Genomic DNA, 16,186 nt, shown 5'->3' on the forward strand with positions numbered 1-16,186 from the left:
GTTGGGCCCACCACGCCAGGCAGGAGGCCATGGCAGCGGAGGGCGCCTTCAGCGATGGCAGCGACGCCGTACTTTCGGACGGCGAGGGCATTATGGCGTCGAAAGACAGCCGGCGAGCGCAGGTCCCCGACCTCGGAAGGTCGTCCGGCAGGGCGGCTATGGGGAAGACCCCCGGCGACGCAAGCGCTACACACCTAACACACACTAAACACACTAAGACCAACCGGACCTCGACGACGTCGACTTCCCGGAAAGAGGCACAAAAAGAACGGTCCGACTCGGTGTCCTCTGGGCGCTCTCGATCGAGATCACCTCACGACGCAAGGCAATCATCCACTCTTGCCAAGAGTGCCTCGCTACACACATTAACGGAAGTTCGATCGTCGGGAGACGAAGACGACTTCCACCCCCAGGCCGCGCTCCAAGATACCGAGACCGCGGTTAACACCAGTGAGGCCCCACGCCCGAAGCACACAGATACCTCTCCAGACCCTCGGCGTCGAAAGTCTCTGGGGCCTCCAAGGGACAGGGAAAACATTTTTCCACGCACGGGGAGGGGGGGAAACAGCGGAAAGCACAGCCTTCCACCCCTGTAAAGCCATCCTCTCACCCTAGGCAGACAAGTAAACACAAGTCTACCCTTGAAAAGTCCCATAAATCATCACCTGCTAAAGTAATACCCTGTTCCAGGGAATGGTCCAGTGAAGACATAGACAGGGTTATGTCTAGGATGTCTTCCTTGGCTGATTTTTATGATAAGAACCCAGAACACTTTCTTTCATATAACCCTCAAGGGGCCACACCCTCAGGCTCCTCCGATCCTATCCCGCTAAGTAAAAAGCCCCGGGTCGAAAGACCTGAACCCTTCGAGGTTCAGCCTTACTCCACTCCATATTCTACTCCACTCCCCAGTTACCAGGGACAAGTTTTCCCTGAAGAGGACCAGGAGTTTGAAATTATGGAAGAACAAACCGGGACAGATTACTATGCAGAGGATGAGGACCTGGAGGAGGGAGAAGATGAGCAGGAAATTTACAGAGTAGATTCCCCAGTACAAAGCGAAGCCCCAGTTACTGACTCTCCAGTTGATAACCAGCCCCTCCTCAACGAGGTTCTCGCTCGAGCAGCGGAACACTTCCACATCGACACCCACGGTGTACAGGAGGAAAGGGACTTCGCGGAGGAGTTTGTAGGAGAGAGAAGACCGGTCGCTCAGACCATCCCTATCCTCAAATCCATCCAACGAAGAATAGATCCTTCCCTGGTGAATCCTAATCTCACCAGAGCTGTCAACCCCAGAATTGAAAAGATTTTCCGGGCAGCCCAGTCTGACCCTCTGTATATAAGGGGACATCTTAAACCAGATTCCCTAGTGGTGACCAACACTAGAAAAAGGGCTGGCACGCCCTTATCTTCATCAGAAGCTCCTCCCGACAAGGAGAGCAAAAAACTTTACGGGTTTGGCAGAAAGGTAGCCTCAACGTCCGCCTACCAAGCAAGGATTGCGAATTCCACCACCCTGTTGGCTAGTTACAATTGCCATCAATGGGAAGAAGTCGCGGCGCTCATTGCCTCTGCTCCAGAACCGTTAAAGGGCCAGCTGGCTCGGATCTCGGCAGAGGGGAGAGCCGTGTCTGGTTGCATTTTAAAAGCAACTTTCGACGCCGCTGACAACGCAGGGAGATTGATAGCAGAAGGTACTGTTATCAAGAGACATGCGTGGTTACGGCAGTAGGTACACAATGGAATAACAACCAGCAGTCTACCCAGAGTTACGGCAGGGGTAACAAGAGAGGTCGTGGAAGAGGCAGAGGCAGCCCCAACAAAGGAGGTGGCACGCCTCCACCAAAACAGTGACGCTCAGTTCAGGGTCCCTTGCCACGCAACCCCAGTAGGGGGACGCATTTCCACCTTCACCCAGGCTTGGGAAGGGATCACCTCAGACAGATGGGTGCTGTCAACAGTATCCGCAGGATATTGTATAGAACTACTGCAGCGTCCCCGGAATCATCCTCCACGACAAAGAGTGCACTCCCTAGAGCATCAAAGGATCCTTCTCGAGATCGCCATTCTGCTAGAAAAGGACGCGATAGAACTCGTCCCAGGACACCATGTAAACAAGGGTATCTATTCAACTTACTTCCTTGTGCCAAAGAAAGATTTGACAATGCGCCCAGTATTGGACTTACGGCCTGCCAACAAGTATGTCAAGCCCCAAAAATTCCGTATGACCACGCTACAAGAGGTAATCCCCCTCCTAAAAAAGGGGGATTACATGGCAACCTTGGATATGAAAGATGCTTATTTTCATATTTCCATGCTCCCAGCGCACAGAAAGTACTTGCGCTTCAAGGTGGACAGTCGCCACTACCAATTCAAGGTACTGCCCTTCGGGATAGCTTCAGCACCAAGGGTATTCACCAAGGTACTGGCGGTGGTGGCTGCACACCTACGCAGGGAAGCAATCCCGGTGTACCCTTATCTGGACGACTGGCTCATAACGGGGGAAACCCCAGAAATTTGCAGGTCAAACATTCAGAGGACTATCGACCTCCTCCACGAATTAGGCTTCTCCATCAACGAGAAAAAGTCAAGTCTGGTGCCAAGCACCTCAAAACAGTTTCTAGGAGCTATCCTAGATACTCAGAAAGGATTGACCTTCCCTTCGGAAGAGAGAATTCGGAATATACTTCTGCAAATTCCGCATTATCAGTCAGGTCAACAGATAACAGTACGCAAAGCTATGCGGTTACTGGGCATGATGGCGTCATGCATTTACCTGGTCCCCCACGCGCGTCTGCGCATGCGTCCCATGCAGGAATGGTTGGCGAAACAGTGGTCTCAGGCAAGTGGTCATTGGGACGATCTAGTGGTCGTTTCGCCAACACTCGTACAGAGCCTACACTGGTGGACAAGAGAGAATCTCGCAAAGGGGAAACCCTTTTACGATCCCGAAGTACAAGCCGTGGTGACTACAGATGCATGCCTGACTGGGTGGGGAGCTCACCATCTCCACCACACAGCTCAGGGTCTCTGGTCTCACTCAGTAGCCAAGAACCACATCAATCTGCTAGAGCTTCTGGCAGTATTCCGAGCGCTAAGGGCGTTCGAGCCCCATCTACTGAACTTGTCGGTGCAGATCAGGACGGACAGCACGACAGCCATGTTCTATCTGAACAAGCAAGGGGGGACTCGTTCGCCAAATCTGTCCAAGCTTGCCCAGAAAATATGGATATGGGCACTCAGACGGAACATCTTCCTGTCATCGCAACATGTTCCAGGGGAGCTCAATTCCATAGCGGATGCTCTAAGCAGAGACTCCCTCCCAGAAGAACACGAATGGGTCCTTCACAGAGACGTAGTAGAAGATATCTTCTCTCAGTGGGGTTTCCCCACTATAGACCTATTCGCCACAAGCGAAAACAAACAATGCCCAGGATTTGCATCCAGGTTCCCCCAGCCGGACTCCCAAGGGAATGCCCTGTGGATGAACTGGTCAGGGATGTTTGCGTACGCTTTTCCACCAACTCCTCATCAGGAAGGTGGTGTACAAGATGAACAAGGAATCGATGACGCTCATCCTAGTTGCTCCCATGTGGGCGAGACAACCATGGTTTCCACACCTACGCAGGATGGCGGTGTGCGAACCCATCAGACTCCCAGCCTGGTACAACCTACTGTCCCAGCAACAGGGTCAAACAGTGCATCAGGAACCCAACTCTATGAACCTAGCAGCATGGCTCCTGAAGTCATAGAGTTTGGACATCTCAAATTACCACAGAGGTGTATGGACATTCTAAAGGAGTCCAGGAAACCAAATACAAGGCACTGTTACTTTGATAAGTGGAAAAGATTCGTTATCTGGTGCCAGAATAAACAAATCAACCCGGTTGATTGCACTCCTTCCAACGTTGTGACATACATGCTCCACCTGCTGGATGCAGGGTTGGTTTTTAACTCGCTGAAAGTACACCTGGCAGCCCTCTCGGCTTACACCACATCCCATAACAAGGTCTCGTGGTGGAAAGTACCAGTGGTTAAAGCCTTCATGGAAGGAGTAAAGAGACTTCACCCTCCTATTTCGAACCCACCGCCAGGAGGGGACCTCAACGTGGTGCTAGCTAAGCTCATGGGACCCCCATTCGAACCCATGCATAAAAGTAGTCTCAAACACCTGACTTATAAAACGGCCTTCTTAGTAGCCATTACCTCCATAAGAAGGGTCAGTGAAATTCAGGCTCTCAGTGCAGGATCCTTTCTTTACTATCCACAAGGACAAACTGGTTTTACGCACACACCCTAGGTTCTCACCTAAATTCATATCCAAGTTCCATGTAAACCAGTCCATCGAGCTTCCGGCTTTCTTCCAGAACCCGCAAAGCTCGGCTGAGGTGAAACTACACACCCTAGATGTGCGTAGGGCGGTCCTATACTATGTAAATAAAACCAGACCGCTAAGGAAAACAGATCAACTGTTTGTCTCCGTAGCTACAGGCAGAGAGGGGGATCGCGTCTCTAAGGGCGCTATCTCGAAGTGGATTATCAACTGTATACAGCTGTGTTACTCTCTTTCTGAAAAGACTCTGCCTTTTACGCCAAGGGCCCACTCTACTAGAGGCATTGGTGCCACTCTGGCTTTCATTGCAAATGTTCCCCTCGACACCATTTGCAAAGCGGCTACTTGGAGCTCTATTCACACTTTTACTCAGCATTACTGCATTGACACTCATTCCAAGACAGATACACAAGTGGGACAAGCGGTTCTAAGACACCTGTTTGCTCATGACCCTTCTCACATCCCACCTCCTTCTTCTGGTACTGCTCGCTAATCTATGCACAGCATGTGATCTAAGCAGATTCCACAAGCCTCAGAAGGGATACATTACTCACCGTAATCGTATTTCTGATGCTTGTATCTGCTTAGATTCACATGCGACCCACCCTTCCTCCCCTCCGAGAGAAGGCGCATGGTTGCTTGTAGTCTTACCTTTCTGTCTATCTGCTTGGATTATCTGTACTCACGCTACTCCTCATGCTTCCTCATGTCAGAAAAAATACAATCTGAGGATCCTACACGCGTGAGGGATCTTGGGTACAGTGGACGTCACACTAGGGATAGTATTACTGGCACGCCTGTGTCGACGCCCATTTTCGACTTTCGAAAAACAAACTGTAATACTCCGCAGCTTCCACTAGATGTCGGCCTATGCACAGCATGTGAATCTAAGCAGATACAAGCATCAGAAATACGATTACGGTGAGTAATGTATCCCATATATATATATATATATATATATATATATATATATATATATATATATTTATTTATTTTTAACTTCTTTTCTTTTTATTGGTTTTACAACAAAGAAAACACATTTCCCAACTCTCCCTCCAACCCCTCCCACCCCCTCCCCCTCCTGAAGGCAGCTGCATTATTTCCTTGATCCATTACCTCCATGGACCGATCACCAACATTTTTAACAATTACACTACCCAGCTTCCGCTCCCTCCCAACCTCCCCTGGGGGCAGTCTGACTTAAACCCTGGTCCATTACCTCCATGGACCAGTCGCCAATGTTCACTGCAGGTCCAATAATCGCAAACACTGACGGCACCATTCAATCTGAAAATCGTCCTTAAGGAAGACCAGAGTTTCCCCCCAGTCCCTTGCGAAAGATTGGACATTGTTATTCATAGCGTATGTTGCCCACTCAAGTGCCACAATTTCCCAAAGTTTCCACAGCAGGTCCTGCAGTAGGGGAACCTCCTTATTCTTCCATCTCTGTGCTATTACTGTCATAGCCGCAATTGTGAGGATCGCTCTTGCTTTTTCCTGAGACCTAGGTTGCCCCGTGAAAATGCCTCGCCCAATTCCCATAATGACTTCCTCAGGGGATCTGCTGTTTCCTAGCCCGTATGCCTGTTCCTGTGCCTTCTGAACTTGCTGCTAAAATGGTCTTATTTTTGGACATGTCCACCAGATGTGCTGCGCCGTACCCTCCATCCCACATTCCCACTAACAGCTACCAGAGGTGGTAGGATATATCTCCCGGAGACGGATAGCTGTATAGTGCCACCCGAACGAAATCTTGTACCACATTTCCTGTAGTTGAGATGCTTTGACCAATCTAGGGATTCTCCTCCATAACCTCTCCCACTCTTCTCGCTCAATTGCCCTTCCCAAAGCCTGTTCCCACCTCCGCATATACAGCCATTGACCTCTGGTATTTGCCTCATCCAACATTTTATATAGGTTAGATATTAATCCCTTGGATCCGTCATTAGTTGACAGAGAAATCTCTGGAACCGCGTCTTTTCCCTTGATACTGCCTGCTTGTTCACAGGGCTTAAGACCCAATGACGTAGCTGCGCATTTCGAGGGGATTGGGTCCTCCGACGTATTCCATATCTATGACAGGTAATCACCACAGCTGTGCTGCTTCGGAAACTTTTTTCTGCGTCGATGCGCCGTCGTCGAGGACATCCTCCGACGTCATCCGATGTGATAAGTAGGACGCACGACGCCTGTAGCCTCAGTTCTGTTTTTTCCGCGAACGTGTTGCTTCGTGAATCTCGGTTAACGCCTCGACTCTTTGGAGTTCTGTTCTTCTCGGTTCTTCGAACCTGTTAGTTTTTGTGAGAATCTCCTTCGTGTGAAGATGTCTTCGACCCCGCGTCCGGGCTTCAAGAAGTGCGGGGAGTGTGGGTCCAAGATGTCGGTGACGGACTCGCACAACGCCTGCCTCTGGTGCCTCGGGGAGGCCCACGACACGGATGACTGTATCGACTGCCAGTCGCTCATGTCCAAAGCCTTACGTGTACGTAAGAAGAAGTTGTCGGTAGGTCGGGTGTCCAAGCCCCGGAAGTCGAAGTCTGCGGGACTTTCCACGGATGATTCGAGAGGAGAGTCTCTGCGTCATCGTCGGAAGTCTCGTGGGTCTCATTCTAGGAGTCTGTCTCGTCACTCCTCGACCTCTTCGAGGCATTCTCGGAAGCGCCGACAGCGGTCATCTTCCAGGTCCTCTTCTGAGGACTCTGCCCGGCACGTCGCTTACCCCACCAGCCGTGCGGCGCCGGAGGAATGGGCTTCCTTCGGGAAGAAAATGCTGGCGATTCTCGAGTCACAGGGTACTAAGCGTCGGTCGTGAGAGGTCGAGAGACACTGCTCGCAAGAGTGGTCGGCGCTAGTCATGGGAGAGGTCCCGTTCGGACAAGGGGACTCGTTCTCGACGTACCCGTTCCAGGTCCCGGTCCTCGACGCGTTCGAGACCGTGTGCACCTGTGATGTCTTCGAGGGAGACATCGACGTCTGAGGCGTCGAGGACGTCGACAGGCTTTCTCGAGGCTCCGGCTCCGAGGAAGTCGTTGAAGCCGTCGACGCTCAGGTCGTCGAAGGACACGCTCAGAGCTCCGGCTTCGAGGTCTGTGTCGACGCCGTCGATACTGGCGGCACTGCATCTGACGTCGACGCCGATTTACTCGACGCCGACGCCAATCCTCTCGACACCGATGCCTGTTCTCTCGACGCCGCCGCCAATTCACTCGATGCCTTTCGAGGCCGGGGTGTCGGAGGTACCCCGTGGCACGGGGGAACCCCCTAGGAAGGCTCTAGGAAGGTTAAGAGCAAGCACTCTCGGGTGCCTTCTTTTCGCCACCTGGAATATATTTCGGAGGTGGATGAGGATTCTGATGGCCTGGTTCCTAGTCAGGTTCCAGATGAAATTGTCTCGGGCCATAGTCAGTTTGACGATTTGAGGCAGTCACTGCATGATGCCAGTGGACTGGACACCTCTCCGGAGGTGGAGTTTTGTAGGCCTGAGCCTGGCTCTCATGCCGATTCCTCGTACCGGCGCCTTATGGCTAGGGTTTCTGAGTACTTGGGATGGTCTGCTCCCCCAGGGGAGTTTGTGCAGGATGATCTCACGGACATCCTTGATGTTGGTCCCCCAAAATACCCCGTACTGCCGTTCCATATGGCTCTACAGAGAAGGGTGGCGGCGGCTTGGACTGCTCCGGAGAGTCTCCCGGCAGTGTGCAGGTCCTTGTCGCGGCGAAAATACCATCCAGCCAGTAGCGTCCCCTGCTACTTGACCAGGCACCCCACTCCGGAGAGTTTGGTGGTGCAGGCGGCCACGGCAAAGCAGGCGTCGTACCCTACCATCCCTCCTGATAGGGACGACAAACGTTTTGATGGCTGGGCGAAGAAAGTGTTTTCTTCTGGTGGTATGGCGCTTCAGGCAGCCAACTCCATTTGTGCCTTGTCTCGTTTCACACACACTCTGTGGAACTGTTGCGTTAGCGGCTGAACATATTCCCGAAGAGGACGAACGGGATGGTTTCCTTGCTATGGTCCAGGATGGTAAGGATGCCATGTGCGAGTCCGTTCAGTCGGGTTTGGACATGGCTGAATGCGTCAGCAGGTCCATGGCGGCAAGCACCGTGATACGCAGGTTTGCGTGGTTGCGGAAGTCGGGGTTTGCTCCTGATGTGCAGTCCCGGCTCCTCAACATGCCCTTTGACGGTGAACACCTTTTTGGCAGCAAGGCTGACCAGAGCCTTGAGAGGTTGCAGACCTCAAAAGCTGCAGCGAAGTCGTTGGGCGCTGCAGTTCGCCAACCTCCGCCTTTTCGTCCTAGGGGACAGCAATGGAGGGGTGGTTCCTTTCGCTATTACTCGTCCTTCAGTAAAGCGAGAGGAACTGGCAGTCAAAGAGGCCAACGGAGGGGTACCAGAGGTGGACGACAGGGTACCCGTGGTGCCAAGGCCGCTCGGGCAGTTGCCTCTTTGCCCTCAGGTAACGCCGCAGCCGCTACCACTCAGTCATGAGGCCATGTCCCATGGTTCGCTGGTTGGGGGAAGACTGGCGCAGCATCTTGTAGAGTGGCGTGCCATTACTTCAGATGTGTGGGTTCTGGAGATCATAACCCACGGCTACTGTCTTCCCTTTCGGCACAGGGCTCGCGACAATCCACCGGGGAACCTCTTTGCAGAGTCCGGATCCGCTCCTTGCGCTGGAAATTTAAGCCCTGCTGGAGAAAGGCGCCATAGAACTGGTGCATGTAGCGGAGAGGAACAAGGGATGGTATTCCCCTTATTTTTTGATTTCGAAGAAAGACGGGGGATTGAGACCCATCATGGACTTGCGCGGTTTGAACAAACTCCTCAGGAAGGACAAGTTCAAGATGGTTACTCTCAAGTCCTCCAGGCCCTTCAGCTTCAGGACTGGTTGGTGTCTCGACCTCAAGGATGCTTACTTCCATGTGCCGATCCATCCCAAGCACAAGAAGTACCTGAGGTTCGCGGTTGGCGACTCGCACTTTCAGTTTCGGGTCCTGCCGTTCGGATTGACCTCCGCCCGAGGGTTTTCACCAAGCTCATGGTGGTGGTGGTGGCAGCGCATCTCAGGCAAGGGGGGGATTCACGTCTACCCCTACCTGGACGATTGGTTGATCAGGGGGAGCTCTCCCGAGCAAGTCCTGGATCATCTGTCCGTCACCTGCCACTCCCTTCACAGGCTGGGCTTCTCCCTCAATTTAAAGAAGTCCCATTTGACGCCAACACAGCGGCTCCAGTACATCGGAGCAGTGTTCGACACTTCCCTGGGGCAGTGTTTTCCTCCCCAGGTGAGGGCTCTTCACATTCAACAGATGGTGCACAAGTTTCAACATGCCCAGACGCGCCCAGCGTTCGAGTTCTTGAGGTTGCTCGGCCTCATGGCATCCTGCATTCTTCTGGTGCCAGGGGCTCGCCTGCGGATGAGATCTTTGCAGTGGGCACTCAAGATGCAATGGTCGCAGTCCTCCGGCAGGATGTCGGACCCGGCTCGGGTACCGCCCTCGGTCGCCCTGGACCTTCTGTGGTGGGCCGTCGAAGGCAACTTGTTGAAGGAGGCTCCATTTTGGCTTCCCTGGCCGGAGGTGACGATCGTGACGGATGCATCCCTCACGGGATGGGGAGCTCATGCCAACGGACTGACAGTCAGCGGTCGTTGGTCTCTGTCGGAGTCCAGACTCCATATCAATCTGTTGGAGCTGAGGGCCGTCAGGCTAGCCCTGAAGGCTTTTCTGCCGACTGTGCGAGGAAAGAATGTCCTGATCCTGACGGACAACACAGTGGCCATGCACTACCTCAACAAAAAGGGGGGGGGGCAGGGTCACTTCCTCTGTGCAGGGAGGCGATGCAGCTCGAGTTCTGGGCCATCCAGCAGGAAGTTTCGATCTCGGCAGTTCATCTGGCCAGAGACGAAAACGTGACGGCGGACGCTCTGAGCAGGCAGAGAACGATCTCTCACGAGTGGGAGTTGGCTCAGGAGATTCTCCTGGAGATCTTTGCCCTTTGGGGGACCCCTCAAGTGGATCTCTTCTCCTCCAGTGTCAACCGGAAGTGCGAGAGGTTCTGCTCGCAGGAATTTCCTCCAGAAGGAGCCTTAGGAGACGCGTTTGTGGTGGAGTGGTCATTCCCGCTGCTGTACGCGTTTCCTCCAGTCCCCGTCATCCCGCAAGCGCTGCAGAGGTTACGGAAGTTGGGTTCCCGGATGATCCTCATTGCTCCGGCGTGGGCTCGGAGGATGTGGTACCAGGACCTTCTCGACTTGTCCATCTGCCCTCCACGTCGTCTTCCCTACCGAGACGATCTGCTCTCACGGGAGGGGGGTCAGGTTCTCGATCCAGAGGTCAGATCCCTCCACCTTCACGCTTGGCTTCTGAAAGGTTGAGGTATAAGGATTGGGACCTCCCTGAAGACGCGATGGAGGTGTTGCTCTCGGCCCAAAGGCCAGCAACAAAGTCTCTGTACCATTGCCGTTGGCGGAAGTTCTACGACAGGTGTAGAGTTCAGAATGTGGATGCTTTTGCATGTGACATCCCCATGGTTCTGTCCTTTTTACTTTCTTTGGCCCACAGGGGCTTGCAAGTGGGTACCATTGAGGGTTACCTGGCGGCGCTGTCCATCTTTAAGCGCTCGTCTGAAGAGTGTTCCTACTTCAAAATCCCTTTAATTTCACAGTTTCTGAAATGGCTCACTAATGTGTTCCCTCCGTCACCTTTCCTGGTGCCCGGTTGGGATTTAAACCTTGTTCTTAAGTTTCTAATGGGTGCTCCGTTTGAGCCTTTGCATTCTTGCCCTTTGAGGCTGTTAACTCTGAAAACTGTGTTTTTGGTTGCGGTTACTTCCGCTCGCAGAGTGAGTGAGTTACAGGCACTTTCAGTTAACTCACCCTTCACTGTATTTCATAAGGACAGGGTTGTCCTTAGAGTTCATCCTTCTTTTCTTCCGAAGGTTGTTTTGGAATTTCATTTGGCCCAGAAGGTTGTTCTTCAGGCATTCTATCCTCCTCCGCATCCTGGTAAGGAAGAGGAGAGGCTCCATAGGCTTGATTCTAGGAGAGCTTTACGCTTTTATGTTTCACGCATGTCCCGGGTCAGAGTGGACGATCAACTCTTTATTGGTTACGCTGGAAAGCGTTTGGGACAGGCTGTGACGAAACAGACTTTGTCTCGCTGGATTATTTTGGCCATCTTGGAGTGTTACCGCTTGGCGGGGTAAGGACCCGCCGGCTGGCTTGCGGGCCCATTCTACCAGGGGTATGGCTGCATCTACTGCCCTGCAGAGGGGTGTTCCTTTTCGCAACATCTGTGATGCAGCCACCTGGGCTTCTGTACATACATTTGTACTTCACTATTCCCTCGATTCCATCCGAGGACAGGATCTGGTCTTTGGCAAGGCGGTCCTTTGCTCTGCTATTTGATTGGCAATTCTAAATTTTGATTCTAAATTCTTGCCCTCCTTGATCTGGTACTGCTTTTTGAGTCTGTCATAGATATGGAATACGTCGGAGGACCCAATCCCCTCGAAGAACAAGTTACTTTCTTACCTGGTAACGTTCTTTCGATGGGATGGTCCGACGACGTATTCCATATCGCTCCCTCCCTACCTTCCCCGCTGCAGAATTTCTTTTGCGATTGCAGCTTACGTTCCGTAAGGCATTGTGTCTGACTGGCAGTTGACTAATGTCACACGTCCTGAGGGAAAAAACTACAACTGAGGCTACGGGCATCGTGCGTCCTACTTATCACATCGGATGACGTCGGAGGAGGTCCTCGATGACGGCGCATCGACGCAGACGCCGAAAAAAGTTTCCGAAGCAGCACAGCTGTGGTGATTACCTGTCATAGATGTTGGTCAGTCAAAATCTCGAATTTCTAAATATCGAAAAATATAATCTCATTTATTTTACCGAAAAGAAAAAATCTCGAAAGTCAAAATCTCGAATTTATTTCAATTTCAAAGGTAAGTAAAAATCTTATTTTTAACAAAGCTAAGTAAAAACCATACTTATTATTCTTTTTATTTTATTAATAACTTTAACTTTTTTAATATACTCCATATGAAAAGTAATGTAATATAACATTATTTAATATATTTTTATATATATTTATTAATATAAGCTTACAGATAGTTTGTTAAACAGAGTAATAATTTTAACATGTAATACATCTTTTTTCCTCTTGATGGTGCTATTGCATCAATAATAACAGTTGTATATATTGTAACTTTGTGTTTGTTTACTTATTTAAATCCACGTTACGTAGTCCTACGTAAAACGTAAGCGCCATTTTTAAAGTTCATATTCAGTCGGTTTCTGCTGCGGTCGCGTCTCCTGCAAGCTGTTCCTGGATTTTCGTGGATTTTTTATTTTTTTTATTTAACTTGGATTGCCTTTTTTTCACTGGATTTACTCGGATTACATGGACTGTGGCTTTCTACAGGATTTCCTGGATTTGTTGAATTATGGATTTACAGTGGATTTACTTGCAGTCGCTGGATTATGGCTACAACGTGGTTTTTTTTCTGGATTAGCATCGGCTTTTATGTTTGCATGAGGACTTTTCTTGTTTTTTCCCACGGATTTTCTTGGTTATTTTTTCCTGGTTGTGTATTTTGCTTTATTTGATGGTTTTTTTTGGGTTTATTTCCAATGGATTGCCGTTCCAGTTTCTGTATTTTGCATCACCAGGATGTTTTATTCGCAATCAATACCGTCATGGCACAATGGACTGCACCTTTATCTGAAACGTGAGTAATATTTTTTAACATTTCAAGTTGAACACTATAGAGTCTAAGAAGGTTTCTTTATTTTGGGGATCAAAAGCTTCTATTAATTGTATCAGTTTTCCTTCATAGTCTCTGTATTTTTTTCTCGTTTGTGCCTGGTTAGTTAAGGAAACGGTTTGTGCCAATTTAAACTGTTGGTGTTGTTCTTCATCTTGCAAGTCGCGTAAAAAATGCCACAACGTGGGGTTATTGATGTTAAATTACCTGCTGTGGCATCCCTCCAGGGCGTTATTCGTTCTAGGTGTTTTTTCTAGGGTTGCCTGATAACAATTCCAAAAATTTAATGGATATTTTGGCCTTCTTCTTGTGCCACTTCTGGTTAATTGTCCAATCCATGATTTTTCAAAATAGTCTAATAGATCACTAAATTCGTCCTCATGATTTTTGTAAAAAGTACTGTCAATTAAATGTTTATAAAATTCAGTTACATAATCTATTTGTACAAAAGCTAATGCAAAAAGTTTTTTAATAAACTGGTAGCAACTGTCCTCCGTGTATTTTGTGTTTAGACCTAATTTCTGCATTTTGCACCATATACTCTGTGTGAAGTGGAAAAAACATCCTTGAATTCGTGTATTTTCGAAAATTGATTTAAAACCGTTGATTTGTGCTGTCTCGTAATCCATGATTATTGTAGTTGGGTTTGCCTCAGGGATCGTTTGTTTTATTTTATCAAAAACAATTTTGTACGCTTCTTCAGTCTTTTTCGGCATTAATGTATACACAAGTGGAATTGTCTTGCCGTTTATTGTGCCATGAATGGTATAAAACTGGAGGAATGGCTTTGGGCATATTTTAAAAGTTGCGTCACTCTGCCATTTTTCACTGTTAGTCAGATGGTGGAAATTACTTGCAGTGGCGAATATTAATATTTTTCGCGGTTTAAATCAATTGTCGCTTGGTGAAAAATGTCTCAATTTTTTGTTGTGTTAAATACACCAGGGATTGTAATGTCTTGGTACAGGTGGCATATTTTCTTTTTGTTTTCTAGCTCTGTTTATTGTCCGTTGCATTAACCTTTCACCTGGTAACTGTGCAGCGATATGTATTGGTAAATGGTCACATACTTTTGACACAACCGAGCCACTTGGTTCCCCGAGACTTTCTTCAGCCTTTCTTTTCAGCTCTGAGTGTTTTTTTATAATTATATTAGATTGGTCCGGTAGATGATTATGTTCGTTTTTACTGTGCACATTTGTTCCCTCAGTTATAGCATGAGCCGTGCATTTATTTCTTTTATATTCGGCGCATTTCCAGTATACACGCTCATTCTTCTCATATTCCTTATGGTAAACGTATCCATTTAATGTCAGCTGTTTTCCTCCCTTTTGGTTTCTCACAAATTCAATTTCGTATTCTAAAAAAACGGAAGAAACGTTTGCTGTCACATATCTCTAAGTAATATGTTTACTGTTATTCCACTTCAATGATTTATAAATATTACCTGGTGTTTTGCGAAGTAAACTCAAGCGATTTCCCGCAGTACAGCATCAAATGTCGTCCTGTCAGGTAATGACGGTTTGGCAATATCGTTATTCCAATCTTGGTTCCCGAACAAGGTTCTTTACTCTTGCTTTTCACCTATCATTTTAACCCCTTCTAAACTCTTGATTCTAATATGTATGTTGACAGTAGGGTGGGGGGGCGTGTGGGGGTAGCGGGGGTGCCGGGTAAGGGGGTGGTCGACAGGGGGGGAGGTTGGGGGGGAACCCCCATCATAAAATGCTAATTTTGTTTTTTCTTTATTTCTATTTATGCATGTTCGTTTTTTTTTTCTCTCGACATATTGACCCTTATAATGAGATGTATGTATTTTCGATATTTTTTTTTTCGAGATTTTGGTAGTTCGAGATTATGTTTTCGGTATTTTGACTATAAACCGTCATAGATATGGAATACGTCGTTGGACCATCCCATCGAAAGAACGTTACCAGGTAAGAAAGTAACTTGTTCATCTTTGGCTTTCCCCCTCTTTTATCCCATACTCCCTCTTGCACTCCTCGAATGAGAGCATTCTCCCCACTAAACATGTCGCCCAAGCGTTTTTAGCCCCCCTCTTGCCACTGCTTGGATGCCCCCCACCTCCAGCCCCGGGGTAAAGTCTCCATTACGAAACAGGGGTGTAAAGGGGGGAAGGTGTTACGCTCACCTGGTATCCACGGGGACGCCCTTATGCCCTGGTTGCCATATTCACCCTGGACCTTCCCGATTCTGGACGATGCCTTCTTTGGCGGTCAGGCCTGAAAACACAGGAGGACTGGACTTGGGAACAGATTTCGTTTCCTCCCCCCTGGACTCGAGCTGATGGCCCACTCCTCACCTTGTTATGTCTGACGTGCTCTCTGTCCTGCCTTCTGTGCAGGGGCGCGTAGTTTTCTGCGGGTTGAAGCGACCGAGTTAACTTCACTGGTGCTAACCCATTCAAGTGTCTTTAAGGAGGTAAGTCTGGTCATAGCAGTCTTAAAATGTCCTTGCTTTCCTTTCTTGCTATTAAGGTCTTTTCTTTGTTTGTTTCCCCTTAGCTGCACAGAGGTTCGATGGGTGCGATACTTGGATCAGGCTCCTGCCAGGATGATGGACGCAGGATGGACGCAGGATGGACGCAGGATGGACGCAGGATGGACGCAGGATGGACGCAGGATGGACGCAGGATGGACGCAGGGACGGACGGATGGTTAAGCGCAAAGTGCGGCGCGGTAATGTCTTCGATAGCTAACCTGTATTCTTCCTTTTCAGGTCACGAGGGTCTTTCTGGGCGTGTGGAGATTTCCGGAGTGAAACCGGTCAAGAAATGCCCAGCCAGGTGAGGATTTTGTGATTACTGCTGTGAATGCTGTGAATAACCTGTTTTAACGTTGTCCTTCTTTCTCTCTCCCTCCAAATGCTTCGTTCCAGTGCGTGCGTGGTGTCCTGATGATGCTGCCGACTGGATGGAAGACCGCGAGCAGCAGGAATCGACCGATGGAAAGTTGCAGGTAAGCAGAGACTGCTAATGATGTTTTTGTCTCCTCTGCAGGTCCGCTACTCAAGGATTGCCGGGTGCTGGTCTCTGAACAGATGAGCGTCACGCTGC

This window comes from Ambystoma mexicanum, chromosome 5q, assembly GCF_040938575.1.
Source record: "Ambystoma mexicanum isolate Mex_15411 chromosome 5q, UKY_AmexF1_1, whole genome shotgun sequence".
Classification (NCBI taxonomy): Eukaryota; Metazoa; Chordata; class Amphibia; order Caudata; family Ambystomatidae; genus Ambystoma; species Ambystoma mexicanum.